General features: G+C 47.9%; 4 non-coding genes across 4 annotated transcripts; all 4 read left to right on the top strand.

Moving 5' to 3' along the window:
* The first annotated feature begins 12,545 nt into the window (after positions 1-12,545).
* TRNAD-GUC (transfer RNA aspartic acid (anticodon GUC)) lies at positions 12,546-12,617 on the top strand. Its single transcript has one exon. It is a non-coding gene; the product is annotated as a tRNA-Asp (tRNA).
* Positions 12,618-12,789: 172 nt separating this feature from the next.
* Positions 12,790-12,861, top strand: TRNAD-GUC (transfer RNA aspartic acid (anticodon GUC)). The gene has a single exon. It is a non-coding gene; the product is annotated as a tRNA-Asp (tRNA).
* A 170-nt stretch (positions 12,862-13,031) lies between these two features.
* On the top strand, positions 13,032-13,103 carry TRNAD-GUC (transfer RNA aspartic acid (anticodon GUC)). Its single transcript has one exon. It is a non-coding gene; the product is annotated as a tRNA-Asp (tRNA).
* Positions 13,104-13,275: 172 nt separating this feature from the next.
* TRNAY-GUA (transfer RNA tyrosine (anticodon GUA)) lies at positions 13,276-13,347 on the top strand. The gene has a single exon. It is a non-coding gene; the product is annotated as a tRNA-Tyr (tRNA).
* The last annotated feature ends 2,395 nt before the right edge of the window (positions 13,348-15,742 follow it).

The raw sequence follows: 15,742 nt of genomic DNA on the forward strand, positions 1-15,742 counted from the left end.
AACGCACGAGTCGTACAAATCTTTTTCGATCAGTGAGAGCTGGTGGGCTGGGATTGGCCCATTTGTTTTTAAGACAGATGGTGTCGAGGTTTACTTTTCTACGAGATCAGAGTCATCCATTTCTGCGCACCATGTTACAAGTTAGACTATGCTGTTATTTAACTGAATTCATTGTATCGACTTCTTGTGCAGGGCGAATGGGTATAAATGGTTATCTGCGCGAAGTAGTATCGGCTTTCAGTATATTAAAGGTTCGTTTTTCTCTGCAGTACTTGTGCGAAGTTAAAAAAAAAGGCTGTATAAAGATGTTATCGACGTAACGATGCCAGAACCCTTGTATCGCACCATGTATGCAATCGGGCCCAGAAAAGATGTCCTTAAAAGAATAAAAATAAGGGTAGTACGGCCATCAGCCAAGACCTTTTTTTTTTTTTTTTTTCAGCTACATACTGGTACGTTCCCCGTGAAACCATGCCTAGAGGAAAAGGGCCTATTTGTTCCGTGGACTACCAATTGCCTCTTGTGCCCTAAGCCGGAAAGTATTGAACACATCTTTTTGGATTGTTGGGATGCCGTATTTCACTGGGACATCCTTCAGCGAACTTTAAAGAAAGACCTCCCTATAACACCATACGGTATTCGTTTTCTGCCGGTTCAGTGTGAAAGTGGCATACCGTATGATATGTTTATGTTGTTGAGTATGCATGCAATTTGGAAGACGCGTATGGCGGTGAGGCATGCGGATGTAAACGCACGCCCAGCCAGAGAATACTTTACAGAAAGTATAGCTCACACCAGGGATGTATATTGCACAGGCGAAGAACAGCCGAAATGGCTACCCGTTCTGAATGACCTCATGTCATTATAATCATCCCCACGTCAAACAAAGCATGTTTGACGTTTTTAAACATTTTTCAGTGTCATTTTCTGCTATAAATGCGTTTTGTTCTGTTGTTCTTTGCACATGATGTACCAATCAGCGAATAAAAAAAAATCCTCGTTACTATAGTGGCCAGTATCCCCGCCTGTCACGCGGGAGACCGGGGTTCGATTCCCCGACGGGGAGTGTTTCTTTTTTCCTTCTTATTTGTAGGCGCACGCAGCGCCGCACTCGACACTCCACCCCAGTAGCTGTCTCAATTTTTTTCCACTTGTGGGTAAGATTGCGTGAACGCTTTTGCATATTTTTTTTTTCAAATCGTGTATATACTGCTTTAGCTGGCGCCTCGCATGTCTCCTCGTTAGTATAGTTTTTTTCTTTATTTCCGGTCTTCGACGTACACATACGGCATAAACAGATACACTTCATAATGGTAAAAGCAATGACCGTCTTGGGCCCTTGCGAATAGTTAAAAACACTTGATTACCGCTAGTTCATCCAATATATGCATCCATTCGGGTGGTTCTGTTCTCGTTTTATAAGCTTCACGCAGATATAGCACGCTTTCAATGAAATGCTCCCTCGCAGGATGAATAACAAGCCTCTCATGACGCTCATCCATTCTTGTTTTCCACAGGCTATGTAAACACATTGCCATAAACATGTCACATGGCATATCTGCGTTCTCAGTTGGCAAAAAGCGGATGCCGTACGGTGTTATCGGTAATTCCTTTTTCAACGTTCTTTGCAGGATGTCCCACAAGAACATTGCATCTGAACAATCAAGAAAGATATGCTCAATCGTCTCTGGTTGCCTGCATCTTGAGCAGTTTACAGACCACGGCACAAAGATTCCCCTTTCTCTTAGCCATGGCTTCACTGGGAGCGTTCCACTGTGTAAATGGAAGAAAAAGGTTTTTGCGGATGACCGTATCGGCATCCGCTTCACTCGCTTGAGCACGTTTCTTCCTCTAGATTCAACGCGGTACATAGAACGATAGACAGGCACAGGCAATGATACATCAAGTAAATCTTTGTACAGTCTTTTCCGTTTAACAGATGCAAGGTAATTCAATGAAAAGCGCGTATGTAGGAAGTCAAAGGCCAATACGACTTCTCGCAGGAAGCCTCTGAGCCTAGGTCCTGTGCTGTAATCGGAGGACACAACGAATTGAGGCAACGCGTTGCTCAAACGCCTTTGAAGGACTATGCACAAGAATGTATCTTTCTGATCACGTAGGAACAAAAATCTCGACACGACTTGTCTTAAAAAGAGATTAATATAGTGGCCAGTATCCCCGTCTGTCACGCGGGAGACCGGGGTTCGATTCCCCGGCGGGGAGTGTTTCTTTTTTTCTTCTTGTTTGTAGGCGCACGCAGCGCCGCACTCGACACTGCACCCCAGTAGCTGTCTCAATTTTTGTCCACTTGTGGGTAAGATTGCGTGAACGCTTTTGCACATTTTTTTTTTTCAAATCGTCTATATACTGCTTTAGCGGGCACCTCGCATGTCTCCTCGTTAGTATAGTGGGTATGAGCCATTTTCGCAGGAACAACCAACAACCACCTCGCATGTCTCCTCGTTAGTATAGGCGGAGAAAGAAGCGGAGGCGTAGGCGGAGGCGGAGAACGAAGACGGCGTTCCGAACGGTCGCTTTTCTCATGTTCTCCGCTTCAAAGGATTTAACGGCCCCTGGCCGAGGTGCTGCTCAGGCTTCAGCCAGCAGCAATGACTACCGTGTTGTGTTACCCCGTCTTCCTACCGGTAAGCTGGTTGTGGACTCCGTTTTCCTGCATGCTGACTTAAGTGGTCGACCGTACAGAGCCCAAGACTTCAGAGACGCCCTTCGGAACGTTATTGACCTGAAGGAAATAAGTTCCATCGGACAGTTTCAGATGTCGCACGTGTGGATGGTGACGTGCAAATCAGGGATGACAAAATCAAAGCTAGTCGCATGCGGGGAATTATCCATAAAAGGTAGACGCTGCGTCGTCATTGATCCCGTGCCCACGGAAGTTAAAATGAAGCTTTTGTGGCTTCCCGAACGTTTGGAAGATGACTACATTCGAGATGCGCTCCAGGCTTACGGGAAAGTCAAGTCTATATCAGCAGAAAGCTGGAGAGTATCGGAGATGGAACAAATGCGTACGTTAAATCGGGACGTGGTGTTGACTCTTGCCGATGGAGTGAGCGTGGGAGACGTTCCACATCTACTACCTGTTTGTGGAGTGCAGAGTCTCATATTAATTCTAGGCCGGCCCCTACTTTGTCTGCGCTGTAACAAGGTGGGGCACATTCGTCGAAACTGCAGAACCCCACGTTGTGAAACCTGCCGGCGCTTTGGCCACACAGCTGAAGAATGTGTTGTAACATACGCCGATAAGTTACGACACAGAACAAAGCCTCCGGATGAAAGCTTGCAACACATAATGGTCGTTACGGAGGTTCTTGACGCGACGGGAGACGTGCCCTCTTCTGCGGAGACCCGCTGTGCCAGTAAGGCCCCTCTGCCTGTTAAAGACAGTCACAATGGCCTCGCAGAACTGCCCGTGAAAAAAGAAAGTAGCGAAGAGAAAGATGACCAACCGAAGCAACAACCCAAAGGAGCACCCGCTACCACGGAGCCAGCTGCTGCCCAGCAAGCGAATGAGGGAGCCGGAGATGACTCATCTGATGCACCCAAGCATCTCGACACGTGCGCTGAGCCGACAGAGGACAGACGAAGTAACGCGGATACTTCAGTTCCGAAGCGCCGTGCGACTAACAGATCGGAATCAAGCACAGACAGCGAGACGACCAGTACCACAAGAAAAACACGTCGCCGCAAAACATCGAAACATTCAGGAAAGTGCCGGCGATCACGGTCCAGAAGGCCAGGTGGGGTTTCGGAGGGAGCCTCACCGTTGCCCTCTAGGACCGATCACATAGATCATTAGGTCCAAATAGTTGGCAGTCACCATGGCCCTGTCCCAGCAACTTCTATTCGCAACCTTGAACGTACGAGGCCTTAGGTCTTTGCAGAAACAGGCGCAGCTTCACCGGCTTTTGTCTAGGAGGCGCCTCGACTTCGTCGCCGTGCAGGAGACGAAGATTGAGAGTGACGACGAGACAGAAAGGGCTTTGCGACCTTTTCTGTCTGAGTACAATGTTTGCGTCTCACACGCTTTTGGTTTATCCGCGGGCTGTTTCCTGTTTCTGAAAAAAGAGCCTACTTTATTCAGCATTTAGTTATCATGTCGACACTGAAGATCGATATATATGTTGTGATTTCGTGTTGCAGGGTGTGCCATGGCGCATAGTCAACGTCTATGCATTTAATGACGCCGCAAAACGAACTCTTTTATTTGATACTGTGTCTAGTCTATTGGACTGTGATCGCTGCATTGTTTTAATGGGAGATTGCAATTGTGTATGTGATCCGAACGATCGAAGCGGCATTAACACTCAGCGGGATAGGAGTGGTGAATATTTGTCTAACATAATAGAAAATGCAGGGCTCGTTGATGTAGGAGTGTCGGGACAGGGAGCTCGCTCTTATACAAGAATTCAAGGTCATTCCTACGCCCGCCTTGATCGGATTTATGTTTCTTCATCACTCCTCTCTCGAGGACTATCCTGCATTACTATCCCCGTTTCATTCTCTGATCATTGTATGGTTATCGCAAACATTGGTGAAAAATCTGTAACTAATTTCCGACCACAGTGGGCACTCTGGAAGCTTAACTCTGAGCTCCTAAATGATCAGGAATTTATTATTCGCGTGCGCATGGCTCTAACCAATTCCCTTTCTAGTGACTTGCCATTATTTGCTGCTTGGGAACTCTTTAAACAAGAGGTTCGTACAGTGGCTATAGAAATTGGATCGGTGAAATCATTCTATAGAAAGAATGAAGAAAAAACGCTTCTTAAGAGCCTATGTAGCCTTTATGAGATTGAATGCGAAATGCCAGGCACTTACATTGTCGACATAGAAAACATTTAATGTGAGGTACAAAAGTATGACGTACTACGTTACAGAGGTGCGCGAATTCGATCTCGGAACAGGCGTGCTCTGCAATCTGAGCAACCAACACGCCAAGCTTTACTTGACGAGCGACGTCACGGTATTTCCAAAGTAATTCCGCAAACATACTCCGAAGGTAGTCTTCTAACAAATACTAATGACATAATTTCTCAGTTCGAAACTTTCTACACTATGTTGTTTAGTGCACCTCCGGACGATCACGATGCAAAAGTTTTAGAGAGTTTTGTATCTCTTGTCAAAACATTACAGGATGATAACTGTGCAGTCATCAGTGGTAGCCTTATGATTCAAGAAATTGAGCTAGCTATTGATCAGCTGCCTTTGTCGAAAACACCCGGCCCCGATGGACTATCAAGTGAATTTTACAAAGCTTTCAAATCAATTATCAGCCCCATATTATTGGATATTTTTATTACAAGTTTAGACGTTGATGCCCTTCCGCAGTCTTTTTGCAAAACCCACACAGTTTTAATTCCCAAAAGTTCAGATAAAGAGAAACTGCGTTCCGTTGAAGGCTATCGACCAATCACATCGTCAAACGTGGATTACAAAATTTTTGCGAAAGTTCTATCCAATAGATTGCAATTTACGATGTCAATTCTAATTGGTTCCCATCAGACGTGTGGAATCAGGGGCCGATCAATTCAAACCAACATACATATCGCCCGTACCCTTCTTCAATACTGTTATGGTTCCACTGAGCAGCTTGCAATGCTCCAGCTAGACCTTGCTAAAGCTTTCGATTGTGTCAATCACTCCTATTTATTTTCCCTTCTGGAGCATGTCAATGTTGGCTCTATTGTGCTTAAAGGCGTTAGGTTTTGCTACACCTGTTGTACTACTCGTTTAGTTATTAATGGCCAACTCTCCGAACCCATTTCTATTTGCTCATCAGTAAAACAAGGATGCCCGATGTCCCCACTACTATTCGCCCTTTACCTGGAACCGCTATGCTTAAGCGTAATTCAGTCGAGTCACATCCATGGCTTCAATATACTGGGTAATGAAGTTAAAGTCTTAGCTTATGCAGATGATCTAGCGTTCTTCTGCACGGATAAGTCCAGTGTTGACAAAGTAGTATCGAAAATAGAAGAATTTGGCAGCGTATCAGGAGGGCGAATGAACTGTTCAAAAAGTTTAGGCTTATGGTTTGGCTCATGGTGCTATACACCAGAACAGTTTGCAGGCGTTAAGTGGACTGACGTCCCGCCAAAGTATCTTGGCGTGCCGCTAGACGCATATAAATTAAGCGCACACTATAGGAAAGAACGGGTTTCGGTACTACAAAGTTACGCCCAGACATTCGTTCCACAACGACTTTCTATTTTTGAGAAAGCCGAAGCCTGCAATAAGTTCTTGGCAACAAAAATTTTCTATGTATTGCAAGTTATCCATTGTGCTAGGCTATACATCCAACGCTTTCACCGTATCTTTGCAACCTTCGTATGGTCTTCAACTTTTGAGCCCATGAGGCGAGACAATATTTTCAGACCCGTTAGTGAAGGTGGGCTGGGCTGAGTACATCTTTATGTGCGGCAAATAGTGTCTCGTTTCTTCTTTTTTCGCGATACTTCCCATCCTGTAATTCGTTCATACATGCAAGTCACACTTGTTAATGCGTTACCTGATTTAGTTGTTTCTTCAAGTTTTTCTTCGCGCTTATGCTTGTGGGGGTTCATGCAAGAAGTTTACTTGGCGGTTCGTTTCCTGACAGTTCGGTTTTCCACTGAATACTTGTATTCTGTGTCGCGCAAAACGTTGTACGAAGACCTAATATCCATGCTATTTCCGCCTCCACTTTACCGGTCAATATACATTAAATTGCCAGGCCACGATGTGCTAAAGCGAGTTCGCAAAATGTATTTATCCCCTTGCTGCAAAACATTCTTTTATATAGTTCATAGTGAAACCATACCGGTTAAAACATGGCTACAAAAAAGGGTATCTTTCTTTCTTCTGTTAACTGTCGCCTTTGTGCTGTACCAGAGACAATTGAACATTGTTTTATTAGCTGCACTGACGCCATCCTATTCTGGGATGTCCTCCAACGGACTTCAAAGAAAGACTTTGAAATTAACGCTCATACTGTGCGATACCTGCTGCCAACCTCTGATAATAGTGCACCTTTCGATATGTTTTTTGTCATGGGAATGCACAGTTTGTGGAAAACGCGAATGATGGACAGAAACACCGAAACGGTTGTACCTACAAGGGCAAATTTCATCCAAATGACACTACACCTAAAGCAGGTTTATGATGGACTCGGTGTACAACCGGACTGGTACCATATTTTGGTAAGGTGCTTATCCTTGCCACCCTTCTAAAGTGACAAGAACGTTTCTACTCACAGTATGAACGCTGCCTTTTCTGTGTGTGACTTTTATTGTGCCCTCCATTCTCTGAGTATGCAGAACTGGTGAACGTCTGGTTGAATGCAACTATAATAAATACCATGAAAGAGAGAAAAAAAAATCCTCGTTAGTATAGTGGCCAGTATCCCCCCGCCTGTCACGCGGGAGACCGGGGTTCGATTCATTCTGCTTCCGGCTCCCGAGCTAAACGGATCGTAGGATCATGGGCTCCAATGGAGCGGCATATGCGGCTGTTAGCCGCGGCAACAGGCTTTCGACGGAGGAAGATAAGGATTTCCAGATTATTTTGCCTCGGCTACCTACAGGACGCATTGTTTTAAATACAGTTTTTTTGCACGGCGACGCTCGTGTTCGCCCGTTCCGTGTGGAAGATTTCCGGGACGCGCTTCAAGCTGTTGGTATGCTCTCTGGCGTCGTCGCCCTTGGAGCATACCAAATCAACCATGTATGGGCGGTGACGATGAAGACAGCCGAGGCTGCCGAAAAGCTGGCTGCCCTGAAGGAGCTACAGGTGAAGGGGCGTCGCTGCCTGGTCATCGACCCCAAGGAACAACAGGTGAAGCTTCGTATCCACTGGCTTCTGCATGGGGTGGACGACGAAGACGTCAAGACCGCGCTGGCCTCCTTCGGCAAAGTGACGGAAGTGACCCGGGAGCGCTGGCGAGTGGATGGCGTTTCCGACAAGGGCTCGACGACCCGAGCAGTGCTGCTGCAGCTGAAAGCCGGAATGAAAGTTGACGACCTGCCCCACCAGATCCGCGTCGCCGGCGAGCTTGCGCTGGTGGTAGCCCCAGGTCGCCCCATGCAGTGCCTACGCTGCCGGGGCTCTGGCCACGTTCGACGAGAATGCAAGGTTCCCCGTTGTTCCCGGTGCAGGCTTTTTGGACACAACGACGCGGACTGTGTACGCTCTTACGCAGTAGCCGCGGGCTCGGCGCAGAGCGAGCCGTCGGCATCAGAACATATGATGGACGTGACCGAGGCGGAGGAAGCGGCCAAGGGTGCTGGAAACAGCAACGTGGCGGCAGAAACGAGCGCGACGACCAAGCAGGCCGAAGCAGGAAGGAATAATATCCCTCCCCCTAAGGAACCAGCAGCTACAGTCGAGAGCGTGCAGACGGCCCCGCAAGAAAATGAGAGCCACCAGCGAGCTACGGATGCAACGCAGGCAGAGGCGGACGACAACGCGACCCATGCTAGCACCCGCGTCGAATCCGTCTCGGCACCGGTCAAGAGATCCCTGCAGCACGAGGAGAAAGTCGACGGAAAGGCCGGCGGTGACTCCGAGCCACCACCCGCTAAGACGCTACCCGGAAGGCGCTCCACCATCAAGCCTAAGCCGAACTTGGAGGCTGACCGCAGGCTCACCCCGAAGCCGACCAAAGACGAACTCGGACGACGGCCACCGGATGGCCACGGAGGCGTCTAGCGGTCAGCTAGACGTTAAGGTGAGCACCATGCTCCGGGCCTTCTCCCCTCCCGTTTAAATCAGTAATGGCTACCAACCCGTCGCTTAGCCTCGGCACGCTAAACGTTCGAGGTCTGGCCGCCAAAAAGAAACAGAGTCAGGTTTACAGACTACTAGTGGACCACGACCTCGACGTTTTAGCCGTGCAAGAAACCAAGGTAGACGGCGAGGAGGAGACCGGGAGCATGGTGCAAAGGTTCACGTACAACTACTATACGGTAGTGAGCCACGCCTTAGGGACTTCGGCGGGATGTGTGTTGTTCGTGAGGAAGCTTCCAGGACTGGTTATTGACGGTTACTTCTCGTGCACTTCCGGTCGACTTGTCGTTTGTGATTTCAGTTATTGCGAGGTCAAATGGCGCGTGTTGTGCATTTATGCACCTAATACAGTGCAAGAGAGGGCAACTTTCTTTTTGAACCTAAAGCATCACTTCTCTGTGCAAAAAACAATAGCCTGTGTAGGGGATTTCAACTGCGTATTGAATGCTGAGGATAGGTCTACGCGACGCGTAGTTTATGACAAAAGCAGCGATATCCTCGCACAAATTATACATGAGTTCGAATTAGAAGATGTCGCTGAGTGTTTTCGGGCTGACCGAGACGTGATGTACACTCACTTTCAGGGCACAAGTCACGCACGATTAGACCGGATCTATCTATCATACGATTTGGTAGAAAAATGCCAGTGCTATGCAGTTACGGCCATATCATTCTCGGATCACTGCCTGGTAAAATGCAGGGTAGGCAGCAAGAAAGAACGAAACAAATTCGTTTGGGAACTGTGGAAAATGAATTCTGAGCTGCTACGAGATGAAACTTTTATTGAAAAGGTAGTGGCTGCTCTGAATTCTTTTGCAACGGATAGTTCTATAAAGTTTGGCGAGGAATGGGAGTTGTTGAAGCAAACCATCAAAATGAAAGCAATTGAAAGAAGTAGCGTACTGCGTTATGAAGAAAAGGCCAGTGAAAAGGATTTAAAAACATTGCTGGCAAAATTGGCGACGCTGGAATGCAAGCAACCGGGCGCTTATCAAGACGATATGCGCGCTGTTAAGAAAAAGCTCGAAGTGTTCGACGAAGAACGCTATCGAGGCGCACTCGTGCGTGCTAGAGCAGAAAGACTAACATGCGGGGAAACGCCAACGAAAAGAGCGATGGGACTAGAAAAAAAACATTCCAGACGTAAGCAGATTGAGGCCATTGAATATGAAGGGGTGGTATTAACCGATAACAATAACATAGGGCATGCGTTCCTTGAGCATTACAAAAAACTTTTTGCATTCAGGCCTGTCAACATGCACGATTTCAATAATTTATTTTTGCAACGAATGCCACAGCTGTCGTCTGAAGTTAAAGAAACCTTAGAACGACCATTAACAGAACATGAAGTGATGAAGGCCATCGAAGACCTGAATCCTGGCAAGTCGCCAGGTCCAGACGGTCTTTGTGCCGCCTGGTACAAATCTTTTAAAGGCCACCTAGCTCATATCTTAACCGCCGTTTACAACGAAGCATACGAACTGAAAATACTTCCACCATCCTTTGGCCAGTCCCATACCGTACTAATACCGAAAACAGAAGACACCGAAAAGCTCAAGCAACTTTCATCATACAGACCCATTGCGCTTACTAATTGCGACTACAAAATATTGATGAAGGTGTTGGCACGGCGTATGCAGTCAGTCATTAAGGATGTAGTCGGCCCACACCAGACGTGTGGAATTCGCGGAAGAACCATCTTTACTAACATTCATAAGTTGAAGTGTGTGCTGGAGTGTTGTGATGCCATGTGTGAGGCAGTTGCGATCCTCCAGCTAGACTTGGAGAAAGCATTTGACTGTGTTTCTCACGAGATATTGCTCACCATCCTTCAACATGTTAATTTTGGCCACATAATCACTGAGGGGGTGACCATGGCGTACCGGAGTTGCTATACGAGACTTATAATTAATCAAATGCTGGGGGCCCCCATTAACGTGAAGCGCTCCGTTCGCCAGGGTTGTCCACTCAGCCCACTCCTGTTTTGTGTTTACATAGAAACGCTATGTCAGGCCATCATTGAAAATGAATACATTAAGGGATTTTGCCTCCAAGCAGCAGAGGTGAAGTTATTGGCATATGCTGACGATGTGGCTGTATGTTGTAAAGATACGCAAAGTGTATTGAACGCAGTGAGTATCGTCAGACAGTTTGGTAATGCCACTAATAGCTTCGTGAACTGGCAGAAATGTTTGGGGTTTTGGCACGGGGAATGGGCGTCCACACCAGACCACTTTTCCAACGTAACCTGGGTCACGACGCCAGTTAAGTACCTTGGCGCACCCCTTGATGCCTACAAGGACAGTAGCGAATACTGGAAGGAGCGAACAAAAGAAGTAAAAGAAAAAGCCGACCGATGGAACGCCGTTCACTTGTCCATGTTCGCGCGAGCTACAGCGTGCAACACGTTTCTCGTGACAAAGATCTGGTACGTGATGCAGGTCCTACAGTGCTCTCGGATTAATGTGCAGAAACTGCACCGCGTGTTCGCTGTATTCGTGTGGGCATCGAGCTGGGAGCGATGCAGCCGAGATAATCTCTTCCGACGCGTGAAGGATGGTGGTCTGGGGTTGGCGCACCTTTTCTTGCGTCAACTGGTGAATAGATTCTTCTTCTTTCGAGATACAAACGACCCATTTCTGCGCACGGTGATCCAAATGAGGCTTTCAAGATCACTTCCCGAGTTTGTAGTAGGTACCGAAATAATGCCAGGATCTGTCCGTGGGTTCTTTCGGGAAATAGTTGATAGTGTTTCTTTTTTGCGTGTTCGTTTTTCAAGTGAATATTTGTGGAATGCAAAACGGAAAAAGTTATACCGTGATTTGTGTGATAGTGTATTGCTTGTACCCATGTACAGAGCCGTGTACAGTGGAGGCCCAGGCCTAGACGTCTTGAAAAGGGTGAAGATGATGCCAGTTCAACCAGCCACGAAATCTTTCTTCTTTAAATTACATACCGGTACCTTATCTGTTAAAATTTTCCTGGAACAACGTGGGTTCTACATGCCGTGGGGAACCCACTGCCTCATTTGTAAAAAACCGGAAAGCATAGATCATGTCTTCATCCACTGTTGGGAGGGGGTTTTCTTCTGGGACGTGTTGCAAAGGACTTTGAAAAAGGAGTTACCGATAGATCCACACGGAATCAGGTTTCTGGCAGTTAATGATGACGAAGGATTCCCGTACGACCTTATCATGCTAACAGGCCTCCACTGTTTATGGCGCGCAAGAATGGCGGGCTACCATTGTGACCCGGATGCCCGACCGGCGCGTTTATACTTTCGAGAATGTATGCAAAAATATGTAGAAGTGCAGAAGTTGCAACAGCCTGTTCCTGAGTGGCTGCCGAGGGTTGAACCCCTGACAGCGCTCAAGGAATTTTAATACGACAATGTCATGCCACAGTAGCGGACGGCAACGAATGTGTATATTACTGTTTCTTGTTCCGTTTTTGTATTCATTATTTCCTTTTTGTCTTTTTCTTTCGTTTCTGTGTATATCATTTAAGGAATGTGTGTTGTGGTGACATGTCGAGGATTGGCAATAAAGAAAAAAAAAAAAAAAAGACCGGGGTTCGATTCCCCGAAGGGGAGTGTTTCTTTCTTCATTCTTGTTTGTAGGCGCACGCAGCCCCGCACTCGACACTCCCCCCCAGTAGCTGTATCTATATTTTTCCACTTGTGGGTAAGATTGCGTGAACGCTTTTGCATATTTTTTTTTTCAAATCGTCTATATACTGCTTTAGCTGGCACATGACATGTCTCCTCGTTAATATAGTGGCCAGTATCCCCGCCTGTCACGCGGGAGACCGGGGTTCAATTCCCCGATGGGGAGTGTTTCTTTCTTCATTCTTGTTTGTAGGCGCACGCAGCCCCGCACTCGACACTCCACCCCAGTAGCTGTATCTATATTTTTCCACTTGTGGGTAAGATTGCGTGAACGCTTTTGCATATTTATTTTTTTTTCGTATCGTTTATATACTGCTTTAGCTGGCACATCGCATGTCTCCTCGTTAGTATAGTGGCCAGTATCCCCGCCTGTCACGCGGGAGACCGGGGTTCGATTCCCCGACGGGGAGTGTTTCTTTCTTCATTCTTGTTTGTAGGCGCACGCAGCCCCGCACTCGACACTCCACCCCAGTAGCTGTATCTATATTTTTCCACTTGTGGGTAAGATTGCGTGAACGCTTTTGCATATTTTTTTTTTTCAAATCGTCTATATACTGCTTTAGCTGGCCCATCGCATATCTCCTCGTTAGTATAGTGGCCAGTATCCCCGCCTGTCACGCGGGAGACCGGGGTTCGATTCCCCGACGGGGAGAGTTTCTTTCTTCATTCTTGTTTGTAGGCGCACGCAGCCCCGCACTCGACACTCCACCCCAGTAGCTGTATCTATATTTTTCCACTTGTGGGTAAGATTGCGTGAACGCTTATGCATATTTATTTTTTTTTCGAATCGTTTGTTTACTGCTTTAGCTGGCACATCGCATGTCTCCTCGTTAGTATAGTGGCCAGTATCCCCGCCTGTAACGCGGGAGCCCGGGGTTCGATTCCCCGACGGGGAGTGTTTCTTTCTTGATTCTTGTTTGTAGGCGCACGCAGCCCCGCACTCGACACTCCACCCCAGTAGCTGTCTCTATTTTTTTCCACTTGTGGGTAAGATTGCGTGAACGCTTTTGCCTATGTTTTTTTTTTCAAATCGTGTATATACTGCTCTAGCTGGCACCTTTCATGTCTCCTCGTTAGTATAGTGGATTCCACTTCTGGCCACCGCAGTGAACGGTCGCGGAATGTTTTGCTCCGAAGGGGCGGTTACAGCGGCCCAGCAGGGCCGCGGTCTCAGGTTGAACGACACACCGAAGGATGACTACCAGGTTATTTTGCCGCAACTACCTACAGGATCGACTGTTACAACGACCGTTTTTTTGCACGGAGACGTGAAGGCGAGGCCCTACCGAGTCGAGTATTTCCGTGAGGCACTTGACTATCTGCAGCTGATGCCGGAAGTTGAGGCCCTCGGTGCCTATCAGATGAACCACGTCTGGGCCATCACTTTCAAGGACGAAACGGGCAAACAAAAGATTTTGTCTGCTCCAGCCTTCAGTGTAAAGGACCACCGATGCATGGTAATAGACCCTCGAAATCAAGACGTCAGGATGAAGCTGTATTGGCTTCTACATACGACTCCGGACGAAGAAGTCAGAGGCGCCCTGGCGCCTTTTGGCAAGGTCAGCGAAATTTCGAGGGGAAAGTGGCGCGTTGCAGGCTGCAACGACAAAGGCTCCCACACGCGCCTGGTGTCCTTACGACTGAAGGTAGGCGTTACCGTGGAAGACCTGCCTCATCAACTTCGCGTCGGGGAAGACCATGCGCTCGTGCACGTCCCAGGCAGACCCCCGCTCTGCCTCCGGTGCCATGGCACCAGTCACATACGGCGCGAGTGCCGAGTTCCGCGTTGCAAGCTCTGTCGTCGCTATGGCCACGACGAGAGTCAATGCGCGCGTAGCTACGCCAGTGTGACCGGAACTGGGCGAAGCCACACCGTCGATGAGCACCTCATGGACCAAGTCGACGCGGAAGGGACCGTCAGTGGAGGCGAGAAGCCGACAACGTCGGGTGCCACGCCTTCTGTCCCATCCGAAAACAAGGGACATATGAAAGCTGCGGCCAGTGACAATGGAAAGAACGACGTACCACAGAATACGCCAGAGGCTGAGAAAACCCCTAGCAACTGTGCTGCCATTAGCGAAACAGTCGAGACGGAAGAGAGCGGAAGCGCAATGGAGGGCATCAACTTGGAAGAAGGAAAGTCCAACCCTGGCGTCGCCGTCTCAAAGAGACCACGGGAAATTACCACCGAAGACGACAACCGCGAGAAGGTCAACGCCGGTGAACCGCCCCAAAAGGCAGGGTCCCACCGTAGGGCTCCCCTGAAGGTGAAGCCCAACGTGCCTCCAGACAGGAGGACGACACCGACAGGGCCTCCGCGTTAGCGGAGGGCACTGTACGGGGGATGACTTTACTGCTAGACTGGAGCGGGACGCGCAGCATGGAACGTCGCCATGCCTACCGACAAGGAAAACACCTCGGCTTCGCCATGCTTGACGAAGCACCCCGAATCAGTGCGAAATAACAGTGTAAGTGTGCGTCCTGTCAATTCGGCACAATCACCCAGCGGTCCGCTTGACCTTTCGCTTTCTATGAATTCAACGTCCTTATCGGCATTAAGAATAGGCACGCTAAATGTGCGCGGTCTCACGGCAAGAAAGCGGCAAGTGCAGTTAAGACGTCTGCTAAAAGAAAATACCATCGATATTCTAGCCTTACAGGAATCAAAAATAGACAGCGAGGAGCAGGCGGACCGCATGGTCCAAACTTACGCATTAGATTTCAACGTTTGTTTGCCATGCCGTTGGAAAGTCTGGCGGTTGTGCTATCTTTCTGAAACGAGGTGTCGGAATCGTTGAAGAGGGTGTTATCACCTCTGATGACGGACGCCTAGCATTGTGTGACTTTTATTTAAACCAAGTACAATGGCGAATAGTATGTGTGTACGCGCCGAACCAAATTACAGAAAGAAAAGTTTTTTTTGATTGTTAGCTGGCTTTCTAAAGTGTGACAGGCAAGTCATTTTGCTTGGCTATTTTAATTGTATTTGCATGCCCGAAGACTCAGTTAAGAATGAACCAGTACGGGACAAAAGTGCCCTACAGCTTAAGGCGTTGGTGGATGAATGTGGCCTTGTTGATGTAGGGGACATATTCCGTGGAAATCAAGTGCAATTTACCCACTTTCAGGGCGAAAGCCACGCAAGATTAGATCGCGTTTATATCTCTTCGAATGTTATGTCTATGTGTTGTAACTATGCTGTGAAACATGTTAGTTTTAGTGATCACAGCTTCGTGATGTTTGAAATAGGTAGAAAGCGCAAAGTCTCTGCATTCAACTGGGAACTGTGGA

The sequence above is a fragment of the Dermacentor andersoni genome, chromosome 4, assembly GCF_023375885.2.
Source record: "Dermacentor andersoni chromosome 4, qqDerAnde1_hic_scaffold, whole genome shotgun sequence".
NCBI lineage: Eukaryota > Metazoa > Arthropoda > Arachnida > Ixodida > Ixodidae > Dermacentor > Dermacentor andersoni.